This window comes from Pleurodeles waltl, chromosome 12 (assembly GCF_031143425.1).
Source record: "Pleurodeles waltl isolate 20211129_DDA chromosome 12, aPleWal1.hap1.20221129, whole genome shotgun sequence".
In the NCBI taxonomy this organism is placed as follows: domain Eukaryota; kingdom Metazoa; phylum Chordata; class Amphibia; order Caudata; family Salamandridae; genus Pleurodeles; species Pleurodeles waltl.
This window is the reverse complement of record NC_090451.1, coordinates 119,563,555-119,589,756: the sequence shown is the minus strand read 5'-3', so window position 1 is coordinate 119,589,756 and position 26,202 is coordinate 119,563,555. Positions and strand designations below refer to the sequence as shown.

Below are 26,202 nucleotides of genomic sequence, written 5' to 3'. Positions count from 1 at the left end.
TCCGACCGCCGCCTCTCCGCCGACCGCCGGGGTTAGAATCACCCCCTATGTGTGACAGCAATTTTGGCATATATATGATTGTTTGCAAATGTGGGCTTTACTATGTTGGCAGCACTATTAGATCTCTTAGAATGAGAATAAGTGAACACTATAGAGCTCTCAGACAGCGGGACGAACCATATCCCATAGTCACACACATGTATCAATGCCCGAAACAGGGTCATACCCAGGTTTTTAAATTTTTTGGTTTTGAGGCTGTGCATACTAATCCACAGGGAGGTAATAGGGAGCTATCACTTAGGAAGAGGGAATGTTATTGGATTCTCAAACTAAGAGCTGTGGAGATGGGCCTCAAAACTAATTACGAGATGGAATATTATTTGGATTAATACTATATCTGTTATATGCTCTAACGTCTTACTGTAAAGAGTTTTTAGGGTTATATCCATATATGCCCCTGCTATTGTGGCAGATATGGCGCATCTGTTTCAGCGCATCCATCCATAGAAATATTCTCCCTCTCAAGTACTTTGGGTTTAGGGTATTTCTTTTATAACACTATTAAGGCCACATACCAATACTATCACTGTATGGAGACATTTCTCAATCTTCATTAATATTCATGAGCTGATAACGTAATTGGGTTTCTCTTGTGTTAACTGTCTTTTATGTTTATTGCATCTATTATTGATGTCATCATATTTTTGTCATGTGGGGATGTTCATATTGGGCTTATCAGTTAGCATTGTTACATGTGTAGTACGGGTTGCCTTTTCCTCATTTTCCTTTCATTTTACAATATATAGTATATATAGTATATAGGGGAGATGACAATTCAATGTGTCCTTGTTGTTGTTTGTGGGGTACCATCCATTTTGGGGTTTGAGATGGGGATCATGGCACTAACGTGAGGGGGCCTTTTAATATATTTTGGTGAATGATGGTTGTTTTCGGGTGAAACTGGGTCTTATTCATAATAATTTTTATTTTCTTTTTTATAACTTTACAATTTTCTTATATCTTTGTCTCTTACACGAAAGTGAGTTTGCTTAACATATAATGATACTGTCCTTTGTGTGATTTCTAGTTGGTGCCGGTTTAAAATATTGGCAAATGTTGCATTCATAATAAGTCTCTGTCATTTATTGCATCACCTTTATTTTGCCTTTTTTTGTATCCGGGAATGGGATTTCAATTAGCTACAAATAGATCATATCTTTGCCTATTTTAAGATGGCGCCCGACTTCTCTGAACGGTTCCCCTACGTTCGAGAAAGTCGAACACTCATTAGGTGTAGTCCATTCTCGCGAGAATTGAATGTAGCCGTCCGTATTTCAAGGGACGGCGGGTGGACGTGTGGTTCGCCACTCGCCGACCGGACGTTCGTGGGCTACCCTGATTATAGGAGGTGAGCGGAGGCTTTTAATCTTTTTACGCGCTAATAGCGCTACGGTATATATAAATGGTATTTCGTTTGAAACATTTGAAACGTGATTTTTTTTTTTTTTACCAACAGTGTTATAGGTGTTTCATTATACACCATCTGCCTCGTATGGACTTTCATAAACTGAGCCATCTATCGGTAAGGGTCTATGTACAGTTTAGGGTGGGAAACACGAGGTGCATCACTTTTCTTTCCTTTCTAATCTCTTTTTTGACAACCAATCATTTTGCTTACAGTTTACTCTATATGCACCAGACAATTCATTTGGATATGAAACTTATGATATTAAGTTTTCATGTGCTATACCTATTTGAGGTATGTTTGTTTTACTTCAGATTACTTTGGTTTTCATTTAATGTTATTTTTATTGTGACTGCATGGCAACACTTTCATTCATTTAATTCACTAGGTAGTGTTTTAATTCTTTCACTAAAGCCTTGATGTGTAGTCTGGTCTCTGGGGATTGTGTGTCTCTTTTTCTCTTGTTCTCCTCGCGCGACATGCCTTGGTCTCTCATCTCTTCTCCAGACTGAATGGTACAACTTGGGGTTTCACTCTAGTATCACCTCAACACATAAAGTTTTGCAACTGGAATTCATTAGCATATAACAAGTGTGACGATTACCAAAGCGTGGGGCCTTTTCTTCTTTTTATGTTTGTACACAATCCTTTTGTCGCGATTAATGTCGATATTGATTTAAGTGTATAGTATATATGTATCTATTTTATCTTTATGTATTTTGATATTCTTTGCAGCCCTGAGGAAGTCATGGTGAGTATTTCCTCCAATGACGTGTTGGCTGTTTTGTGTTCCATTAAAGATGAACTCTTCATCCAAAGGACTTCATTGAAATTTTGTTTACTCATATGCTCTATCTGAATATTACTATTGATCTGTTAATATAATTTTTATGGATTATTGAATTTATACTTGCAATTCACGAGTGCCTTGGTCTCTGTAGGAAATTGTTTGTGTCTTTGTTGATAAACTGTTGGAGGTAAGGCAAGATCCTCCTCGGCTAAGAGCACCGTGCCTTAAATTGGTTATATTATTTACTACTAAAGAGGGGAATGTCGAGAGCGCTTTCTTTCCCTTAATTTTCTTTGCATTCTGTTTATCATACCATGGCCTGTGTGACCAGGGAAAGGGCCCCTGCCTTCACTTCGGAGGAGTTGGACCGACTGGTGGATGGGGTCCTACCCCAGTATGGACTGCTATATGGGCCTCCAGACCAACAGGTAAGTACACATTGGGCACAATGCATGTGGGAAGGATGCATGGAGATGTGTGTGCAAGCATTGTGTCATCGGGGGGAGTGTCTGGTGGTAGTGTACATGGTAGGCTCCGGGTGATGTGTGTGCCAATGGAGATGGAAACGGGATTGGAGGGCCATATGTGTGACAGGCTGGATTGTATGTGTAATGGTGTCCTCCCATTTTCATCACCTCTGCAGGTCAGCGCCCATCAAAGGAAAGGATTGTGGCGTGCCATCGCCAAGGACGCGTGGACCCTGGGGATCTACAGCTGGCAGAGCACCCACTGTCGGAAAAGGTGGGAGGACCTGAGACGCTGAGCACAAAAAACCGCAGAGGCCCATCTGGGGATGGCCTCCCAATGAGGAAGGGGTGCCCGTCGGATCCTGACCCCCCTGGTGGCCCGCATACTGGCGGTGGTCTACCCAGAGTTCCATGGGCACTTGAGGGCATCACAGCAGCCACAAGGGGGTGAGTACAGTGGGAGTTACAGCAATAATTAGTAGGTGGCATGGGATCCGGGTGGTGGGTGTGAGTTAGTGGGTGCCCCTTAATGCTAGGTCAGACATTGCTGCGTGATCCAGCTCAAGGGTAATAGGTGTATAGCAAATTCAGGTAACTTAGTTAGGTTGCATTCCATGTCAGACAGGACTTAGTTGGTCCCAGGAGGGGTGCAGTTGGCACTCATCTTGCTGTGGCATCTAGCCCATTGAATGCGAGAGCAATACATAGTGCTCAATCCTGATCCCTGTGTGTGATGGTACTGCGTATGCCAACTGTGGTGTTGGTGCTGTAATTGAACCAGTGCTCCCTTCCTCTCCCTCCCCCCTTTCTCCTTCTGTCATCCTGTTCATGTGTGCATTAGCATCATCTGTCAGAGGAGCAGGGGCACCGGTGACAGAGGGAGCTGCATCCCACAGGACCCAGGAGGCAGAGTCCACCGATGCTGAGGGAACCAGTCGGACGGAGGGCAAGGGGTGCACCACGGCGGAGACAGGAGGTGACAACACCGACTCTGCTACCTCCTCCAATGGAAGCTCCCTGGTAGTGGCGGACACCTCTGTGACCACCCCAGCTGCAGGTACAGCTGCACCTCCCGTACAAGCACTGCCCTCCCAGTAGCCCCTCAGCGAGTTGCCTGTGCCAGCTCACCCAGGAGGGTGGGCATCTCCTTCACCCCAGGCACCTCAGGCCCTGCCCCAGTGAGAACATCTGCCCTGAATGAGGAGGCTATTGACCTCCTGAGGTCCATCTATGTAGGGCAGTCAACCATTTTGAATGCCATCCAGGGGCTGGCATCCCAGATGCAACAATGCAATGCATTCCTCGAGGGCATCCACGCTGGATTGGTGGCCCAACACAGATTGAGTCAGGCTCTGGTCTCCTCTCAGATGGCAGCCATTGTCCCTGTTCCTACTATCCCCCCTCCAACTACCACTTCCCTGTCCCAATTTCCTCAACCCCAACCCATCCCCTGCACACATACAGATGAGCATGCACACAAGACATCACAAAAGAGTGGCACAGTCAAACACAGGCACCACACTTCAGTCCACAAGCACTCACGCTAACACCAGACAGTTGCACACACAACCACATCCACTGCCTCCACTGTCTCCCCCTCCTCCTCCTCCTCTTCCACCTCCATCACAGTCACTTCCACACTCACACCAGCATGCACTGCTTCAACATCCACTACCAGCATCACCACACCAAGTAGCACAAACACCTCACTAGCAGACACCTCCACAACATCCATCCACACGTCTCCTGTGTCCTCTCGCACCCTGACTGTTCCCCCTCCTAAAGGACACAAACGCAGGCACTCAGACACCCAACAGCTATTCACCTATTTATTTTTCTATTTTGGGATTTTATAAAGCGCATGGCTACCGAAAGGCTTCCCAGTGCTACTGCAGAACCAAAAAAGGAGACAACCACCAAGAGGCCCTATAAGGGAAAGAGAAAGGTTTGCAGAGATTTCCGAAAGGAAAGTTCAGAATCTACTGATCGAACTTCGACCGGGGGAGAATTACACAGTTGGGATGCCCTGAAAGCAAAGGATCTGCCTCCCCATCTCGATCTATTAAACTGAGGCATACTAATCAGGGATGCAGATGAAGATCTGACCAGTTGTTGGGGAGTATAGGGAGTTATAATCTGTTTAAGAAAAGCCGGACCTCTGTTATGGAGGGCTTGATGGGCCACGCAAGCTGCTTTAAACTTTATACGCTGTTCTACAGGTAACCAATGAAGGGAGGCCAAGGTGGATTTTACTGAGATATAACTCGAAATCCCCAGAAGGAGACGGGCAGCGGCATTCTTACCTGTAGCCTCCTAAGGACATATTTAGGAGAGCTCATGAACAGGACATTACCATAATCAAGAAGTGACAGAATTAAGACCTGAACAATAAGCCTTTTGGCTAAAAAAGGAAGAAATGGGAAGATTTTCCAACAAGTCCTCAATGCACAGAAACAAGAGGAGGCTAATTTCTTTGCATGGCATTCCATTGTAAGTTGTGTGTCCAGCCAGAAGCCTAAGCTCTTAATAGTATCTTTTGATGGAGGAAAAGTACTTAATCCTGCTGACGCAAGTAAGGAGGGCTTGGCAGACAGAGAATGTCCCACCAGCCTCACATCTGTTTTTCCATCGTTTAACTTCAATTTACTGTCCAGCATCCAGCCAGCAATGTCCGACAGACAGGAAAAGAGAGCAGCCGATTCTAAATTACTCTTAGTACAAAAAGAGAAGACCAATTGAGTATCATCTGCATAGGAGATGACCAATTGAGTATCGTCTGCATAGGAGATAGTCCATATGGTTTGACAGTCTTTGCCAAGGACCCCATATAAGTATTAAATAGCGTAGGACTCAGAGAGGAGCCCTTTGGAACACCAAATGTCAAGGAGAAAGTATCCTAGTAATGTGACTGATTCAAGACTTGAAATGTCCTATACAAGAGAAAAGATGTCAGCCATTTAAGGCATTTGTCCTCAAAATCCATTTGAGCGATTCTGCGTAACAGAATCTCATGGTCCACCATGTCAAACGCTGCACTCAGATCAAGAAGAATGATAGCTGCATAACCGCCTCCGTCTAGGCGGCGTCTAGTATCTTCAGTAACAGTTAAGAGGGCAGATTCAGTACTGTGGAAAGGTCTAAAGCCCATCTGGGTATTGTGAAGACAGTTGTACTTTTCCAAGAAACCTGACACCTAAGAGTCGACATGTTTTTCCAAAATTTTAGATGCAATAGGAAGGAGGGAAATAGGTCTAAGATTCTCAAGTAAAGCAGGGTCAAGATTTGTTTTTCTCAACAAAGGCTTGACCACAGCATGTTTCCAGCAATGTGGGAGACAACCAGAAGACAAAGAATCATTGAGAATCCTAGTTAGGACAGGCATTACAGCTTCTGAACCCAAAGCCAACGTGGATGGAGAGGATGGGTCTAGCTGGGAGCCCTATTTAATGGAGCAAGGGTATTCATATACCTCCTCTTCCTCAATGGGCTGAAATACTGAGGGCGGTGCACAGGGGACTAGACCATCCGAGCACGAGACCCCATTATCCCTTTGATCCAAATTAGCACATCATCACATCAGCACATTGACCATGCACCCAAGTCCAGCAGACGTAATCCTCCAATGACCACTTCCTCAACCTCCACTCCTATCCCTCCTCCCTTATCCCGCCCCACCGTCCCTAAGAGGCTTTTCCTTTCCCAACTTGTCCTCGTCCCTCCACCCCATTATGGTGGTAAGAGCAGGGTCCCAACGACCCAGCCCAGCACCTCAGCCAAACAGTCCACGGGGACAGTGGAGTCACTTCCTAGTCGTGGAGGCAAGACAGTCAAGGATCCCACTGCACCAGCCAGGCAGGGGACGGATCCCACTCCACCAGCCAGGCAGGGGAAGGATCCCACTCCACCAGCCAGGGAGGGTAAGGTCCCACTCCACCAGCCAGGAAGGGGAAGGATCCCACTCCACCAGCCTGGAAGGGGAAGGATCCCACTCCACCAGCCTGGAAGGGGAAGGATCCCACTCCACCAGCCAGAAAGGGGAAGGATCCCACTCCACCAGCCAGGAAGGGGAAGAAGCCCTCACCTCCAGCCAAGAAAGCGAAGAAGCCCTCACCTCCTGCCAGGAAAGGGAAGAAGTCCTCACCTCCAGCTGAGACACAGCAGCCCTCGCCTCCAACAGAGGCTGCTCAGGAGGCCCCTTCCCTTGCTGAGACACAGCAATCCTCACCTCGTGCAGAGGCTGCCCAAGAGGCACCTTCCCCAGCTGAGACACAGCAGCCCTCACCTCCAGCAGAGGCTGGCAGGGTACCAACACCACCACCACCAGTGCTCATGGAGCCCTCACCTCCAGCTGAGACAATGTAGCCCTCACCTCCAGCAGAGGGCATGTAGGCCACCCTCCAGGGACTGCTGTACAAGGAGCCCCCTCCAGAACCAGTGAGCAAGTACCCCACCTGAAAGACTGTGACCTTGCACTCCCCAACATAGGATAATGGCAATGAGCCCCCTCCAGACTCAGTGGGCAAGTACCCTACCTGAGAGACTGTGACCTTGCACTCGCCAGCAAAGGATAATGGGCATGGAGCCCCCTCCAGAACCAGTGGGCAAGTTCCCGTCTTCAGTTGAGGTGCCCCCACCCCTCTTCCCCCTGAGGTGCCTGCCCACTTACAAAATGATGCCCCTGCACAGTTCTATGCGGATGTTGTCAAGAAACAACTTGGACTGTGGCCATGTGGGCCCTTTGTACTTCAGATTTTTCTTTGTTGATAATGAAACATAGAACTCCTAAATTGGAGCAGGTAAGGGAGATGTGGGATTGAAGGGATAGAATAGTCTGGTTAATTATGAGTATAGCGTCCAGATAAATTATGAGTATGACACCTTGAGCTCTGAGAAGAGCTACCACTCATTTCATTAACTTGGTAAAACACCAAGGTGCTGAAGAGAGACCGAATTGAAGGGATGCAAAATGGAAGTATTGTTCTAACCACTGAAACTGAAGAAATTTTGTGTAATTTGGAAGTATAGGAACAGTGAGATATACATCTTGCAAATCCAAATGAACCATCCAATCGTTTTGAAGACGGGTGTCTCTGAGATGAAGAATCGTTTCCATTTTGAAATGGCGATAAACTACAAATTGGTTGAAGTGTCTGAGGTTGATTACTGGACACATCTTTTTGTTTTTCTTCTGAACTAAGAAGATGGAGCTGGTAAAACCTGAAGAGTCGGTTTGACAATGGGCAATAGCGTGTTTTTGGAGAAGGGGCTGTACTTCTAAAGAAATGAGGTTGAATATTTCTGTTGAGAACCTTGGCGGAAGAGGAGGGGAGGACTGAAAAGGTTCTGAGTAAAGCTTGATAGCATAACCTTGAACCGTGTTTAAGACCCAAGGGTCTGCTCTGATTGACAACCATTTAAAAAACAAAAAACAAAGATGAGCCCCTATAGGAGGAAGGCTAGAGTGTACACATTCCTGTTTGGTTAGAGAATCTGAAACCTCTGGAACCTCTACCACGGAAACCCCTGCCTCTTTGTGGGTAGAATTGAGGCTTGAATTCCTGGTAGGAGGCATTGTAGGATTCTCTGGAACCTTGGTTGTTGTAACGATGGCAAATCAGTTCCTTCCTCTGCCAGCCCTGGCAAAAACCCGTTGGGAAAACATTTTCTTCAGAGATTGTTGGACTTTAACCAATGAAGTGAAGGTGGAAAAGTATTTGCTCAACTCTTTGACAAAGAGTTACCGAAAAGAAGGCCTTCTGCCTTGATACCGGGATCCACTGTTGCGAGGTTAACCAATTTCAGATCTAATTTTAGCAGAAGACTTTTCCTGCGTGCGTTTGTGTGTGAGGGCAGAGTTAGCATTACCCCATAAGCAAAATGCACATTGGACCCAAAGCGAAAGTTCTTCAGTATCGATGGTAATGTTCTCCAGCCTAGCGGCCTCTGCCAGGTCAAAACTTCAAGTATGTGGGCCAACCACATCCAAATGTTTGTCCTGACAAGAGGACCATGCTTTATCCACACTCTGGTGTGGGTCTTTGACAAACTTGGTAAAAAATGTTAAGAGAGCTGGGTCAGTGGTAGGGGTAACAGAGATCTTTTGAGGGAGAGAAGGATGAAGGCATTCGGATGTTAACTTGGACCTGGTATGTTTGTCCAAGGGAGAACGTAATCTGGAAGATACGTATTCAATAACATGATTTGCAGGAACCCACTCTAGGGTTCGGATGGTGGATATGAGTGGCATCAAACATTGGGACTCCATCCGAGTCCATGACAACCTTAGGTTTGGAAATACCATGATGTGATATTTTAGTTTTTTTTTGTTGGAGGGGGAGATACAATCCTCCATTATTATTGTCAGATAAGTCATCATCTGAATCCACATCAGCCAAATCATCGCCCGAATCCGGAATAGAGGAGACCAAATAGGGTATGAGATATTTTTCGCTTTTGCTGTACATTTGGCAGACATTTTTTGTTTTTCATGTATAGTACCGTCTTTAGAAGGAGAGCTATCAATTTCCATGGTAAAACAAAGTGTTACTGAAATGTAGAAAATTCAGCGGGGAAAGGGTTAAATCTCAAAGGAGTGGACTGCAGAGGCTAAGCTCCGCCTATAGGCATTAATATAGAGGAAAGGGGAGTTGAATGGGCGTGTTTGTACGAGCTCTCACAGCCGGGACCGAAGCAGGAGGCTTGATATGAGAAAAACAAAGGAAAAAAACTATAATATGAGGAGTATGAAGGAAAAAATACCACAAACCTGGCGAGCACATTATGTAGATAAAGTTTGTTCCTCAGAAGCGGCATGAAATGGGGACCACTGTCTGAGGGACGAAATAAATGGTCTAAAACGAACGCGGGCGAGAGCGCTCAGGACAGTGCGGCAACGTGCCGTCTAGGCAAAGTGAAAATCTATATAAAGGCGGCACGCAGCGTCAAACAGTGAAGTTATCGCTAAATACAAATAATGACACTTACAAGCAGTAATGCCAATAAATATCAAATAAACACAGTTTGAAGTACTTAACTTGACTGCGAGCAGCAAGAAAAGAGGGCTGTTCGCAGTCAAGTGATGTCATTATACTGTGCATACTATGCTGATTGGCTATCTCTAAAGGACTAAGGGCCTCACTGTGACATAGGCAGTAAATGCCGCCTACCGCCACGGCCACCACAAGACCGTCCCCGTGGCTACCTACTATCCGCCATATAATGACCGTAGCCGGAATTCTGCCATAAGTCACTCTGTTGGCGGTACTACCGCCACTATAACACTGACCACCGGGGTCATAATGACCCCCATAGTTTCTCTTCCCATTGGCTTATATCTTTCACCATCTGGGATTTGTAGTTTATTTATTGTTATTGACTGCTGCTGTTGAATTAAAGCAAGAAAAGAAAGGCATAATAGGAGCCTCCCGTATTGACATAAAATTATGGGTTTGCTGCTGCTGGAGTTTCCAGTTCAGTCGCTACTTGTCTATAGGAGGAGGTCTTACTGCTACTGCTTCCATTCCCTGTGTCTCTGGTGATAGATTTCAGATTTTTGCTGGGTATTGGGCTGTGGGCCACTCTTGCCTGTCGTCCAGTCATCACCTTCTCTGTCCCGTCATCTCTCTATGTGAACCTTGGGCTCCTGGTGCCATGATCGTCTTGACCATACTTGCAGATGCAACTAGGAGGGCTGTGGATTCCCTAAGGGTCACAAACCAGAGATTCCCCTCCTCACCGAGCAAATGCTGTAGAGGGCCTGTGGTGTGTCTTAGAGAAGACAAGCCTTTCTCTGCATGAAGACCAACAACTTATTTGTGTCCTGTCCTCGTGCTCTGCTCTTTTCACTACATAGAATAACAAGCATTTGCAATGCAATGGGTCTCGCATTTGTGAGAGTTAAAGCTATTGGCTTTGTAAATGATAATGGTTTTTACGTATGTGTTTTATTCTGTAGTGTAGTGGATTTATGTAGTGTGTAGTGGAATTGTGTGTTGTATTGGAATATTAGTGAGGCTGGATAGTGCGTGAGAGAGTGAGGTAGATGGGAAAGTAAGAGTACAAGAGAGAGAGAGAAGTGTAAGGGGCACCTGTAGGAATAGGGGATGGGAGAGGCGGACCAGTGCAGAGTGTGAGGAGGTAAGTTAGGTAGCATGTGTTAGTAGGCAGTATAGAGAGGAAATAGGTAATGAAACGGAGGGATGAGAGTGCAAATTAAATGCGGCAGATAGAGAAAGGGAATACATGTGAAACAAATGAAAACAGAGAGAGCAGAGATCATGAAGAGAACACAGAAGAATGGAGAACTACAGCGGGATCGAATGAAATGGCCGTAAGATAGAGGGACGGAGATAGAGAGGAGGATAGAAACATACAAAGAACACTGGAAAGGTATAGTGAGGAGAAGGAGGCGAACAAAAGTAGGGTATATTGAAGAAATAAAGGAGGAAATGGAGAGTAGCAAGTGAAGAGGGGCAACAGAATGAGAGAGAAGAGAATGTAAGAGGGAAAAAACAGAAATACAGGGTAGAGTAGAGAGTTGGATGAGTAGTGAAGAAGGAAGGATAAGAAATTTACAAGGAAGGATGTAGAGGTGCCCAGAGACTGATAAGAGGTAAACACGAAGGTTCAGATTCATGGGACAGTGAAAGTTGGAAATTAGGTGCATGGGAAGTAGTTAGAGGGTGCAGAGATACAGGGTTGGATGTCTCAAAGTAGGAGAGCGTGACGAGAAGTGGCAAAAGGGGTTGCAGAGGAGGAGGACATAAAAGAGAGAATGTGAGGGCAAGTTCCACTGCAGAATGGAAGAATGCAGAATGGAAGCCTCCAGGGGCAATGAAAGGTGGAAGTAGTGGTGTACAGAGAAAGGCAGAAGAAGGGACAAAAGGAAGAATGGAGGGATACAGGATAAAACGAAAGAAGGGAAGAGCAAAGAGCCAGGAAGGGGAAGGATCCCACTCCACCAGCCTGGAAGGGGAAGGTTCCCACTCCACCAGCCAGAAAGGGGAAGGATCCCACTCCACCAGCCAGGAAGCGGAAGAAGCCCTCACTTCAGCCAAGAAAGCGAAGAAGCCCTTACCTCCTGCCAGAAAAGGGAAGAAGTCCTCACCTCCAGCTGAGACACAGCAGCCCTCGCCTCCAACAGAGGCTGCTCAGGAGGCCACTTCCCCTGCTGAGACACAGCAGCCCTCACCTCGTGCAGAGGCTGCCCAGGAGGCACCTTCCCCAGCTGAGACACAGCAGCCCTCACCTCCAGCAGAGGCTGGCAGGGTACCACCACCACCACCACCAGTGCTCATGGAGCCCTCACCTCCAGCTGAGACAATGTAGCCCTCACCTCCAGCAGAGGGCATGTAGGCCACCCTCCAGGGACTGCTGTACAAGGAGCCCCCTCCAGAACCAGTGGGCAAGTAACCCACCTGAGAGACTGTGACCTTGCACTCCCCAACATAGGATAATGGCAATGAGCCCCCTCCAGACTCAGTGGGCAAGTACCCTACCTGAGAGACTGTGACCTTGCACTCGCCAGCAAAGGATAATGGGCATGGAGCCCCCTCCAGAACCAGTGGGCAAGTTCCCGTCTTCAGTTGACGTGCCCCCACCCCTCTTCCCCCTGAGGTGCCTGCCCACTTACAAAATGATGCCCCTGCACAGTTCTATGCGGATGTTGTCAGGAAACAACTTGGACTGTGGCCATGTGGGCCCTTTGTACTTCAGATTTTTCTTTGTTGATAATGAAACGTAGAACTCCTAAATTGGAGCAGGTAAGGTAAATGTGGGATTGAAGGGATAGAATAGTCTGGTTAATTATGAGTATAGCGTCCAGATAAATTATGAGTATGACACCTTGAGCTCTGAGAAGAGCTACCACTCATTTCATTAACTTGGTAAAACACCAAGGTGCTGAAGAGAGACCGAATGGAAGGGATGCAAAATGGAAGTATTGGTCTAACCACTGAAACTGAAGAAATTTTGTGTAATTCCGAAGTATAGGAACAGTGAGATATACATCTTGCAAATCCAAATGAACCATCCAATCGTTTTGAAGACGGGTGTCTCTGAGATGAAGAATCGTTTCCATTTTGAAATGGCGATAAACTACAAATTGGTTGAAGTGTCTGAGGTTGATTACTGGACACATCTTTTTGTTTTTCTTCTGAACTAAGAAGATGGAGCTGGTAAAACCTGAAGAGTCGGTTTGACAATGGGCAATAGCGTGTTTTTGGAGAAGGGACTGTACTTCTAAAGAAATTAGGCTGAATATTTCTGTTCAGAACCTTGGCGGAAGAGGAGGGGAGGACTGAAAAGGTTCTGAGTAAAGCTTGATAGCATAACCTTGAACCGTGTTTAAGACCCAAGGGTCTGCTCTGATTGACAACCATTTAAAAAAAAAAAAAAAAAGATGAGCCCCTATAGGAGGAAGGCTGGAATGTACACTTTCCTGTTTGGTTAGAGAATCTGAAACCTCTGGAACCTCTGCCACGGAAACCCCTGCCTCTTTGTGGGTAGAATTGAGGCTTGAATTCCTGGTAGGAGGTATTGTAGGATTCTCTGGAACCTTGGTTGTTGTAACCACGGCAAATCAGTTCCTTCCTCTGCCAGCCCTGGCAAAAACCCATTGGGAAACATTTTCTTCAGAGATTGTTGGGCTTTAACCAATGAAGTGAAGGTGGAAAAGTATTTGCTCAACTCTTGACAAAAGAGTTACCGAAAAGAAGGCCTTCTGCCTTGATACCGGGATCCACTGTTGCGAGGTTAACCAATTTCAGATCTAATTTTAGCAGAAGACTTTTCCTGCGTTTGTGTGTGAGGGCAGAGTTAGCATTACCCCGTAAGCAAAATGCACATTGGACCCAAAGCGAAAGTTCTTTAGTATCGATGGTAATGTTCTCCAGCCTAGCGGCCTCTGCCAGGTCAAAACTTCAAGTATGTGGGCCAACCACATCCAAATGTTTGTCCTGACAAGAGGACCATGCTTTATCCACACTCTGGTGTGGGTCTTTGACAAATTTGGTAAAAAATGTTAAGAGAGCAGGGTCAGTGGTAGGGGTAACAGAGATCTTTTGAGGGAGAGAAGGATGAAGGCATTCGGATGTTAACTTGGACCTGGTATGTTTGTCCAAGGGAGAACGTAATCTGGAAGATACGTATTCAATAACATGATTTGCAGGAACCCACTGTAGAGTTCGGATGGTGGATATGAGTGGCATCAAACATTGGGACTCCATCCGAGTCCATGACAACCTTAGGTTTGGAAATACCATGATGTGATATTTTAGGTTTTTTTGTTGGAGGGGGAGATACCATCCTCCATTATTATTGTCAGATAAGTCATCATCTGAATCCACATCAGCCAAATCATCGTCCGAATCCGGAATAGAGGAGACCAAAATAGGGGATGAGATATTTTTCACTTTTGCTGTACATTTGGCAGACATTTTTTGTTTTTCATGTATAGTACCGTCTTTAGAAGGAGAGCTATCAATTTCCATGGTAAAACAAAGTGTTACTGAAATGTAGAAAATTCAGCGGGGAAAGGGTTAAATCTCAAAGGAGTGGACTGCAGAGGCTAAGCTCCGCCTATAGGCGTTAACATAGAGGAAAGGGGAGTTGAATGGGCGTGTTTGTACGAGCTCTCGCAGCCGGGACCGAAGCAGGAGGCTTGATATGAGAAAAACGAAGGAAAAAAACTATAATATGAGGAGTATGAAGGAAAAAATACCACAAACCTGGCGAGCACAGTATGTAGATAAAGTTTGTTCCTCAGAAGCGGCATGAAATGGGGACCACTGTCTGAGGGATGAAATAAATGGTCTAAAATGAACGCGGGCGAGGGAGAGAGCGCTCGGAGCAGTGCGGCAACGTGCCGTCTAAGCAAAGTGAAAATCTATATAAAGGCGGCACGCAGCGTCAAACAGTGAAGTTATCGCTAAATACAAATAATGACACTTACAAGCAGTAATGCCAATAAATATCAAATAAACACAGGTTGAAGTACTTAACTTGACTGCGAGCAGCAAGAAAAGAGGGCTGTTCGCAGTCAAGTGATGTCATTATACTGTGTATACTATGCTGATTGGCTATCTCTAAAGGACTAAGGGCCTCACTATGACATAGGCAGTAAATGCCGCCTACCGCCACGGCCACCACAAGACCGTCCCCGTGGCTACCTACTGTCCGCCATATAATGACCGTAGCCGGAATTCCGCCATAAGGATGGCGGAATTCAAGCTACGGTCATAGCAGCGGACGGCGGTAAGGTGGCACTGCTGCCAGCAGCAGCACCACACCAGTAGACCGCCGCCGACCGTATCATGAGCCAGGATACGGCCTGGCGGTGTTCTGCTGGAGGACGCTGCTGCTAGCAGCAGCGGCGCATCCCGTCTCCTGCTGGAACACACCCTGCAAGCAGGTAAATCGGGTGTTTCGACAGGGGAGAGAGGTTGGGGGGTTGTGTGTGTGGGTGTGTGGGTGTTTCTGTGTGCGTGCATGTGGGTGTAGGCCGTGTGGAATGCGTGTGTGCATGAATGGATGTGAGTGTGCGTGTATGTTGCGATGTGTGAATGAGTGTGTGCTTGTATGTATGTCAGTGTGTGTGGATGTGTGTGTGCATGGATGTATGCATGCGTAGGTGAATGTAGGAATGCGTGTGTGTGTGTGCATGTGTATGTGTGTAAGTGTGTGTATGTTGGGGGGAGGTCGGAAGGGGGAGAGGGAGGTTGGGGGAGGACTCTGGGGAGATGGAGGGGGCGAGGGAGACCCCTATCAGTGCCAGAGAAGGAATTCCCTGGCACCGATAGTGCCTACCACCATGGTTTTCGTGGCAGTAAAAAAGCCACAGAAACCATGGCGGTGGGCAGGGTCATATTACCTTGGGCAGCCTAGTGACGGCTGCAGTCGTTACCATCATGGCGGTCGGTGTGGTACATTGGCGGTTTGGTTTTTGCCAAACCGCCAATGTCATAATATAGTGGTATGTACCGTCACTCTGTTGGCAGTACTACTGCCACTATAACACTGACCACTGGGGTCATAATGACCCCCATAGTTTCTCTTCCCATTGGCTTATATCTGTCACCATCTGGGATTTGTAGTTTATTTTTTGTTATTGACTGCTGCTGTTGAATTAAAGCAAGAAAAGAAAGGCATAATAGGAGCCTCCCGTATTGACATAAAATTATGGGTTTGCTGCTGCTGGAGTTTCTAGTTCAGTCGCTACTTGTCTATACGAGGAGGTCTTACTGCTACTGCTTCCATTCCCTGTGTCTCTGGTGATAGATTTCAGATTTTTGCTGGGTATTGGGCTGTGGGCCACTCTTGCCTGTCGTCCAGTCATCACCTTCTCTGTCCCGTCATCTCTCTATGTGAACCTTGGGCTCCTGGTGCCACGATCTTCTTGACCATACTTGCAGATGCAACTAGGAGGGCTGTAGATTCCCTAAGGGCCACAAATCAGAGATTCCCCTCATCACCGAGCAAATGCTGTAGAGGGCCTGTGCTGTGTCTTAGAGAAGACAAGCCTTTCTCTGCATGAAGACCAACAACTCATTTGTACCCTGTCCTCGTGCTCTGCACTTTTCACTACATAGAATAACAAGCATTTGCAATGCAATGGGTCTCACATTTGTGAGAGTTAAAGCTATTGGCTTTGTAAATGATAATGGTTTTTACATATGTGTTTTATTCTGTAGTGTAGTGGATTTATGTAGTGTGTAGTGGAATTATGTGTGTTGTATTGGAATATAAGTGAGGCTGGATAGTGCATGTGAGAGTGAGGTAGATGGGAAAGTAAGAGTACAAGAGAGAAAGAGAAGTGGAAGGGGCACCTGGAGGAATAGGGGGTGGGAGAGGTGGACCAGTGCAGAGTGTGAGGAGGTAAGTTAGGTAGCATGTGTTAGTAGGCAGTATAGAGAGGAAATAGGTAATGGAACGGAGGGATGAGAGTGCAAATTAAATGCGGCAGATAGAGAAAGGGAATACATGTGAAACAAATGAAAACAGAGATAGCAGAGATCATGAAGAGAACACAGAAGAATGGAGAACTACAGCGGGATCGAATGAAATGGCCGGAAGATAGAGGGACGGAGATAGAGAGGAGGATAGAAACATACAAAGAACACTGGAAAGGTATAGTGAGGAGAAGGAGGGGAACGAAAGTAGGGTGCATTGAAGAAATAAAGGAGGAAATGGAGAGTAGCAAGTGAAGAGGGGCAACAGAATGAGAGAGAAGAGAATGTAAGAGGGAAAAAACGGAAATACAGGGTAGAGTAGAGAGTTGGATGAGTAGTGAAGAAGGAAGGATAAGAAATTTACGAGGAAGGATGTAAAGGTGCCCAGAGACTGAAAAGATATAAACACGAAGGTTCAGATTCATGGGACAGTGAAGGTTGGAAAGTGGGTGCATGGGAAGTAGTTAGAGGGTGCAGAGATACAGGATTCGATGCCTCAAAGTAGGAGAGCGTGAAGAGAAGTGGCAAAAGGGGCTGCAGAGGAGGAGGACATAAAAGAGAGAATGTGAGGGCAAGTTCCACTGCAGAATGGAAGAATGCAGAATGGAAGCCTCAAGGGGGCAATGAAAGGTGGAAGTAGCGGGGTACAGAGAAAGGCAGAAGAAGGGACAAAAGGAAGAATGGAGCGATACAGGAAAAAAAGAAGGAAGGGAAGAGCAAAGAGATATGGTGGAAGAGGAGGGACAAGGAAGGTAGTTGAAAAGCGAGACCGTGGGAGGTAGATATACAGTGATAAATGGAAACGTCAGTGAGCAATGGAAAGGCACGAGGAGTGTGAAAAGTGGAGGCAGGGCAATAGCAAGGGAGGGGAGGAAGGGGTAGGAGACATGCAGGCAGTGATACAGGGATGCGGGAGTGAAGAGATAGAGGGGAGCAGGGGCATAGCTATCAATAGGGCCACAGGTGCAGAGACACCAGGTCCAGTGTGAGGGGGGCACTGCACCCCATTAAGGCTGTACTGCCCCTGTTCTAAATAACAAATCCTGTGTGTGCGCTCAGTGTCTGCGCTGTTCAAATTTGAGAGCCATGCCTTACACTAGAGCAGTGGTTCCCAACCTGTGGTCTGGGGACCCCTGGGGGTCTGCAAAGCCTTCTCAGGGGGTAAGCAACTGCGTAGAAAATTAAAAAATATTAACAAATATTGACAAATTAGGTCCCAAGCATCCAGTAATGACTCAGTGGGGGGGTCCCCGGATTCCAATGATGATTCAGTGGGGGTCCCTGGGTTCCATTAATGATATAAAGTGGGGGTCCACAGAAGTCAAAAGGTTGGGAACCACTGCACTAGAGGTTAAGCGACGCCATGGTGCGGTTCCAAAGTAAAAGGAGCCTGTAGATTCGGGTGGTGGTGATGTTGCATTAGGTGGAAATCTCAATAGTTAGAAAATAAGCGCCCTCTGCATGGTTAAGGTGTGAGGTGCAGCAGTAATTTGTATGTACGCACTAAATGATAATTAGCTGCTGTATGTTATTGTGGTAATTGTAAATATTCTAAGTCATTCTTTCAGCATTACCTAAACTTGTTTTCTATGATATAAGTACATTTATTTTTGATTGGCTGCCATACTAATAACGGCATATTAGTACATTATATTATGATGATTACATTGTACAACACCGGTCTTTAACAATGAGCCATGTATTCGACTATGTCTGCTGGATAAAGGGCCCTTCATTAGGCTGTGTTATATGTTTGCCAAATTATGTTTTATAAATACATTGTTGCTTATGTTATTGTGTTTTAAATTATGGCGTTGCTGAATAGATGCTATTTAAATGGTATGTTTTTTGTGCGCCACAACAACACTTTATAACTTCCAGATACACGCGCCACTCTATACTCTATGGATAAAAGATGCAATTTAAAAAGGCCAAATATTCAAGAGCTAAGTCATTTTAGTATCAAAGCAGCAATGTTGACATGCACTTAAATTAAAAAATGTTAAAGTGGGAGAAGCCGGCGGGGGGGGAGAGTACCTCAATCATGTCGGGAGCAGTGGACAGGCACTAATTAAGTTAAATCAGTCAGTGTTTGGTCCCTGCTCCATGGACAAACCGGAAATGATGTCAGGCCTAAAGTGGACAAATTACGAGGCTGTAACAAAAGTCAACAAATGGTGACAGACAGGCAGGCCCCAAGCCCCTTTCTAACTACAACAGCATCTTGAAAGCGATACACATCTAAGCGCTGGAGAATGATGCAGTTCTGCATCTACAGCTGCTTCCTCTACTGCACTCTGGTGTCAGGCCAGCAGTGCTGGATACTATACATTTTTTAACCCACTCCTAACCACCCAGAACAGGAAGGGAACTTATAATGCATAACCATTGGTCTGGGCTTCAGGTCATTGTACTTTTAAAGAATGGTTATTCAAAACTTGGTGCTAAAAAGTATAAACGCGAAATTATAATGAGTCAAAATAAGTAAACTAGCAAAAAGCATCCCTAAAAACCTCTAGTCAAATAAATCACAGGACTTGCTAGTAGCAAATCATGGATAGTCACTGCCAGTGCCTGCTATCCCTAAATCCAGCAGCGCCCACCACAAATCTCAAGGGGAGGGGCGGGCAGGATGAGGGATGGGGGTTAAAAAATAATTTTAAAAAACGTACTTCTTGTCGTCGCCACCGCTGCCATCTGCCGCCTTGATCCTCTTCTGGTGTCCCAGCATTCACTGGGACACCAGCACAGGCTCTCCAGCAAACACATCATGAAAGCAGTGTTAGGACTGATTTGAGCGGCTCGGACTGCCGCTCTGACACAATCCTGGGGTCTGTGCAGTTTCTCCAGCCCGGCCTCTCAACACAGCCGGGCTGGAGAAAGCGAGGTGCTCATGTGTGCTTGGACGGCCTGAGACGGCTGGCCAAACACAGATGCCAACTTAGGTGCACTCTCTCCTCCCCCCCACCTCCGTGGCTCAGCCCACCACTCCCGTCACATGCTGGGGGCTGAGCCAGCAGCTTTATCTTTAAGTCCCAGGCTTAGCTGCGTGGGGCGCTCTTTCGCCATTGTGAACGGGCATCCTTGCCTAAATCTTGCCATCACTATTGTGCATGTTGTCATGCCTGCCGGGAAGAGAAAATTAAGGAACTGAATCATCTCCTCAGCGGTGCAGTCTGCAAACATTAGAGGAAAAAAACGGCACATGAACTCGTCCATGGTGTGAAATTTCTTTATGAAAAAACAGCCCAGAAACGTGCTGAAAACGTGACGCTGCATTTTGGCATTGTGTGAAAATATGTATCTTTCAGGGACTGTTATCTGCATGTATCCTCCCTTAAATACCTTTAAAAAAAAGTTTGCACTCATAGAAACTCTCAGCACTATACTGTGAGACAAAAAACTGAGACGACAAAATTTGGCTGCAGTCCAGCCTGAATTGGACGAACTACGAGGCTGTAAGGAAGAGTGGCACGAAAGCCAACAAACGGTGAGCGACAGGCGGGCTCCAGGCCCTTTTCTAACTACAACAGCGTCTCGCAAGCAATATGCACTCACTAGCGCATGCTATCGCAGGGTCGACCCTGAAAAGCAGACTGTCTGGGCTGCTGGTCCATGTATCCTTCTAGGATACAAGGTATTTCGAGAGTTTTCCTTGTGTTGTCCTGTGAGAGTCGAGTGTTGCATTAATGTGGCATTTCGCCCTGGGGCTGCCTTCGGGAGGATAGCCTCTTGTCCTCTCAGTAGAGCTCCCCCGTAGCAATATAGGGCCAGAATCCATACTTACACATTTGTATCTTCTCAGTAAAATGTGTTACAGTGGAATTATTCTGCTGCTACAATTAAGGTTCCAGTAACGAACAAAACTTCAGAATTCTCGATAGTCTCTAATATACTTTTTTTTTTTAAGCTGTGATCACAGAAAATCAAGCAGAACCTCACCCTGCTCCGAAGAATGCAAATAATCTCACCAAATAGTAACAACATACACTTTAGAATCCAGATGGCCCTAGAATCAGTCATATATGTGTGTTTCAGTATGCTACTGAGCAGATGTGAGGGCACGTTCATGAGAGTGAGAGAAGTCAGGGGCACACGGCCTTGAAAGTATCAACACACAATTCATTTCTACCATTGCAACAGTTTTCAAAATTCATGCTTTGAGATGCCAGAGGTGCTCCTCACATCTGCTGAGAGATGGAAGTATCCGGTGAACAGGGATCAGAAGTGACTAGACAACACGGCTGTTTAAATATTCAGGAGTTATGATGAGCAATTTCTATTTATCTCACAAAGAGGGTCCTTCCTTGTGGAAAGTTTTACCTGTTGTCCTAGGAGCCACAGGAATCATATTCTGCTGTGAGCTTATTCAACTGTTGAAGAAAAATCCGCTCACACGTCTACTCGAATAATGAACAAGTTTGTTAAAAACACAGATTAATAATCTATGAATCACAGAATCAGGAAACAAGATCCCCTTCTTAACCCAATGAGGATAAAATGTTACACACTCCAATATCAGATCAAATGTACAGATTTTCACACATAAGCAATAGCAGAGATCACGTGATTAAAACTGAAACAAAAGCCTACACTGCAGATTAAACCCATGAGACAGAGCAGATTCAGCCTTCAAGACGATACGAAATGCAAACTTCCAAGTGCTGAGCAGATTACTTGAGAATTCTCACTCACTACAGCCGAGGGCAGAAGCGAGGCTTTATAACTCAGATGCAGCACAGCTTGGGACCGCGGTGACATGGTGTCGGCGCTCAAAGCAGCAATAATATAAACTGGAAAACGGAATGCAGGAAATCCGATAGCAGCGATTAAACTGCGGCACATCCGATGTTTGTAGTGTGGGTAGTGAGTCTATGATGGAGCTGCTATGATTGTGGTATGGGTAGTGAGTGTGTGGGTAGTGAGCGCATGCTGGTTCTGCTACGATTGTAGTATGGGTAGTGAGCGTATGTTGGTGCTACTATGATTTTAGTGTGGGCAGTGAATGTATGATGGTGCTGCTATGATTGTAGTATGGGTAGTGAGTGTAGGATGGTGTTGCAACGATTTTAGTATGAGTAGTGAACATGTGATGGTGCTGCTACGATTGGAGCATGGGTAGTGAGTCTATGATGGTGCTTCTATAATTGCAGTATGGGTAGTGAGTGTATGATTGTGCTGCTATGATTGTAGTATGGGTATTGAATCTATGATGGTGCTTTTACAATTGCACTATGCATGGTGAGTGTCTGATGGTGCTGCTATGACCCCATCTCTCTTCTCCCCTTCCCCACAAAGGTCACTGAGAAGATAGTAAACGCACAACAGTCTCGCTTCTTAGAAGAAAATAACATACTCAACGCCTCCCAGTCTCGATTCCGCAAGAACCACAGCACTGAGACCGCCCTCATCACCTGCACAGACAACATCAGGACCAGAGTGGACAAGGGTGAGACCGTCACCCTCATCCTTCTAGACCTCTCTGCAGCTTTTGAAACTGTATGCCACCAAACCCTCTGCGCATGCCTTTTTGACACCGGAATTTGCCCCAAGGCCCTGGACTGGCACACCTCCTTCCTCTCCAAAAGAACCCAAAGAGTTTGCCTTCCTCTTTTCCGGTCTACAGCCACCAAGATTATCCATGGGGTCCCCCACGGATCCTCCCTCAGCCCCACCCTCTTCAACATTTACATGGCTCCTCTCGCCAACATCCTCAGCCCCCACGGCATCACCATCATTTCATACGCCGACAACACCCAGCTCATCTTCTCCCTCACCAGGAACCCAGCCACCGCCAAGACTAACCTGCACGCCGGACTCCTCGACATCGCCAAATGGATGACAGCAAGCCACCTCAAATTAAACTCAAACAAAATGGAGATCATCATCTTCGGCCTCAACAAGACAGGATGGAACGACTCCTGGTGGCCCACCACCTTCGGACCACCCCCAACACCCACCACCCATGCACGCAACCTTGACATCGTTCTGGACTCATCTCTCTCCATGACCCAGCAAATCAACGCCATGTCATCCTCCTGCTTCAACACCCTTCGCATGCTATGCAAGACTTTCAAATGGATTCCTTTAGAAGCAAGAAGAACAGTCACCCACGCCCTCATTAGCAGCAGACTGGACTACGGCAACGCCCTCTACACAGGAACCACAGCCAAGCTTCAAAGAAAACTCCAGCGAATCCTGAACGCAGCCACACGTCTCATCCTCAACCTTCCTTGCCACAAACACATATCCACCCAACTCAGATCCCTACACTGGTTGCCCATCATTTTCAAAGTCCTCGTCCACGCTCACAAAGCTCTCAACAACACTGGACCGGCCTACCTCAACAAATGAGTAAACTTCCACATACCAACTCGAGAGCTCCGCTCCGCCGACCTCGCCCTCGCTACAGTCCCCTGCATCCAACGCACCAACTCCGGCGGCAGATCCTTCCTCCACCTCTCCGCCAAGACCTGGAACTCCCTCCCCACCAACCTACACAAGATCCAGGATCTCCTAACCTTCAGAAAGCACCTTAAAACATGGCTTTTTGAGCAGTAACCACCCCACCTCCCAGCGCCTTGAGACCCTACCGGGTGAGTAGTGTGCTTAAGACATTATTTGCTATTTGATATGATGGTGCTTCTACAATTGTAGTATGGGTAGTGAGCGTATGATGGTGCTATGATTGTAGTATGGGTAGAGAGTGTATGATGGTGCTGCTACAATTGTAGTATGGGTACTGAGTTTATGATGGTGCTGCTATGATTCTAGTACGGGTAGTGAGCGTATGATGGTCCTACTATGATTCTAGTGTGGGTAGTGAACGTGTGATGGTGCAGCTACGATTGCAGTATGGGCAGTGAGTCTATGATGGTGCTTCTACAATTGTAGGATGGTTAGTGAGTGAATGATGGTGCAAGAATTGTAGTATGGGTAGTGAGCGTATGATGGTGCTACGATTGTAGTATGGGTAGTGAGTCTATGATGATGCTTCTACAATTGTAGTATGGGTAGTGAGTGAATTATGGTGCTACTATTGTAGTATGGGTAGTGAGTCTATCATGGTGCTTCTACAATTGTAGTATGGGTAGTGAGTGAATGATGGTGCTATGATTGTAGTATGAGTAGTGAGTGAATGATGGTGCTTCTATGATTGTAGTATGAGTAGTGAGTGTATGATGGTGTTGCTACGATTGTAGTATGGGTAGGGAGCGTATGATGGTGCTGCTACGATTGTAGTGTGGGTAGTGAGCGTATGATGGTGCTGCTTTGATTGTAGTATGGGTAGTGAGCGTATGAATGTGCTTCTACAATTGTAGTATGGGTAGTGACTGCATGATGGTGCTTTTATGATTGTAGTATGAGTGGTGAGTGTATGATGGTGCTTCTATGATTGTAGTATGGGTAGTGAGCCTATGATGGTACTATGATTGTAGTATGGGTAGTGAGCGTATGAATGTGCTTCTACAATTGCAGTATGAGTAATGAGTGTATGATGGTGCTTGTATGATTGTAGTATGAGTAGTGAGTGTATGATGGTGCTTCTATGATTGTAGTATGGGCAGTGAGCCTATGATGGTGCTGTGATTGTAGTATGGGTAGTGAGCCTATGATGGCGCTATGATTGTAGTATGGGTAGTGAGTGTATGATGGTGCTACTACGATGCCTGAATGGGCCCCCTGCTACCCAGAGAAGTCGAAAAAGCTGGCAGCGACATTGGTCCCAGCTAATCACAGAAATCAAATAATGGCAAGGGAGCACAGAAAAGTATGTTACATTAACGTTCAAAAGACAAAAGTAGTTTGGTTGAGAACAAGTCTATATTTTGTTCAAAGAAACACGTAAAATAAAGCCAATTGTCCATACAGCCAACACGTGTTTTGTCCCACTGGACTTTCTCAAGGCTGTAAAGGAATATAGAAAAAAACTGTTATAATATCAAATACATAATTGCTATAAATTATAAAGCCAGACAAAGACATAATGAAATTTATTCCGTAGACCACATTCTGAACTCCTAAACAATGTGTTTTTCAAGTAAATCAATAGTAATAAAGTAGGGAAATAAACACGGTATGTTAGTTCAACTGATTGCAGCGAAAGGGGGAGGAGACCAGTGGTTGGTGCTTTGAAAACGTACACAGCTGGCAATTAATACCTTTAGGCACTGAGCTTCAGGGCTAGCATGGTTGAAATGTCCATATTTACTCTTAGAGGGTGGTGTGGGGCAGTAATTCTGATACAGCACACAAGTGAATGACATCCAACACGGATAGATTGCTCAGTCCATTTCACTACATAAGGAAATATGCAACTTCAGTTCTCTTTAAGGTTAATTAAATTCAACCCAGTGCATGAGAGTCATGGCAGATCTCTGGCTAACCTTAAAAATAAAACCTCTACAAGCAGACATGCAAGAGAATCAACAGCAAGCAACACCTTTGTGCACTTCTGAGGTGTACTCATGGCAGCACCCAAAGTGTCAGAACTTTATGATTGCTCTTCTTGTTTGGGTAAGGCTTGGCATTGGTGGGCAGGCGGCGACCTTGGGCAGCTTAATCTTTGAGGCTGCATTCCTCACTATGGCACTTATGGTGCTTCAACCTAAATTCAGGTTGGGCAGGTTCTCGACTCACCAGGTAGTCTTCTGCCTTCTTTTCAGAAGTAAGTACATAAGGCCTCTCTTCCTCGGTCATGGAGCATGGTCCCTTCCTCTTCAGATAGAGCAGACGTATGGTCCCTGGTCAAGTCCATTTGATGTGCAGAGCTTTTTGCAGCAGAAAAATGAACTTCAATAAATGACTCACAGAAAATGGTTTTATGCAGACACAGTGGCTCTTGGACCCCAAACCAGCTGGGCTCTCAAAGTTGGAATTCAAACTTTACACGGATCCATTCAGTACCAAGTACTGTTCAGTTCATTGAAACCGGCACACAAACATCCCAATAGCCAATATGTGGCTATTGCTGGGCTCAGCTCTTTTTGCAAGACAGAATGCGTAGAATGGGAGAAAAGTAAAAAACACAGCACAATAAAAACACCACTCTACTTTAATAAAATATAAATAATGTAATCAACAAAATGATAAACATCCAATAAAGGGAACCAGAGATTAATTTTTTTTTACGTTTTAAATTAAAATTGTGTCAAACACTTCAAAGTGCCTATCACTGACAGCTGGTCACATTAAACTGGGATGAGGGTACATTTTCAGGCTGCCACGATGGTGCGCTGACTGGATACAAAGACCAAATGCATCCCAGTGGTAAAGTTGCTTTCTGGCATTAACAACCTTCAGTGAAAGCTTTCAGTGGGCTGGTGCTGAGAAAAGGGTGCTCAGCGTCCTCAGATTCTGGCGTAGCGATGGACTCAGCAAAACTATTGTTTTCGGTGGGAAAAGCTCCAATGAGACAAGTTTAGGCTTTCATGCCCCAGAAGTCTCTGGCGCTGATAGATTCTTCACCAACCTAAAGGGTTATGGTTATAGTCACTGTGCAAACCACACAATTGTTTAGGTTACATTATCATA

At 45.9% G+C, this 26,202-nt stretch overlaps 2 long non-coding RNA genes across 2 annotated transcripts in view; both read left to right on the top strand.

Annotated features, from left to right (window-relative positions):
- Positions 1 to 1,328: 1,328 nt before the first annotated feature.
- Positions 1,329 to 1,760, top strand: LOC138268085 (uncharacterized). Its single transcript, XR_011199921.1, has 3 exons — positions 1,329 to 1,408; positions 1,517 to 1,582; positions 1,681 to 1,760. It is a non-coding gene; the product is annotated as an uncharacterized lncRNA (long non-coding RNA).
- Positions 1,761 to 2,219: 459 nt separating this feature from the next.
- Positions 2,220 to 26,202, top strand: part of LOC138267903 (uncharacterized) — a 46,711-nt gene continuing 22,728 nt past the window's right edge. Inside the window, exons 1-2 of the long non-coding RNA XR_011199891.1 lie at positions 2,220 to 2,683; positions 2,899 to 3,169. This is a non-coding gene — a long non-coding RNA (uncharacterized lncRNA). The remainder of the gene's footprint in view (positions 2,684 to 2,898; positions 3,170 to 26,202) is intronic.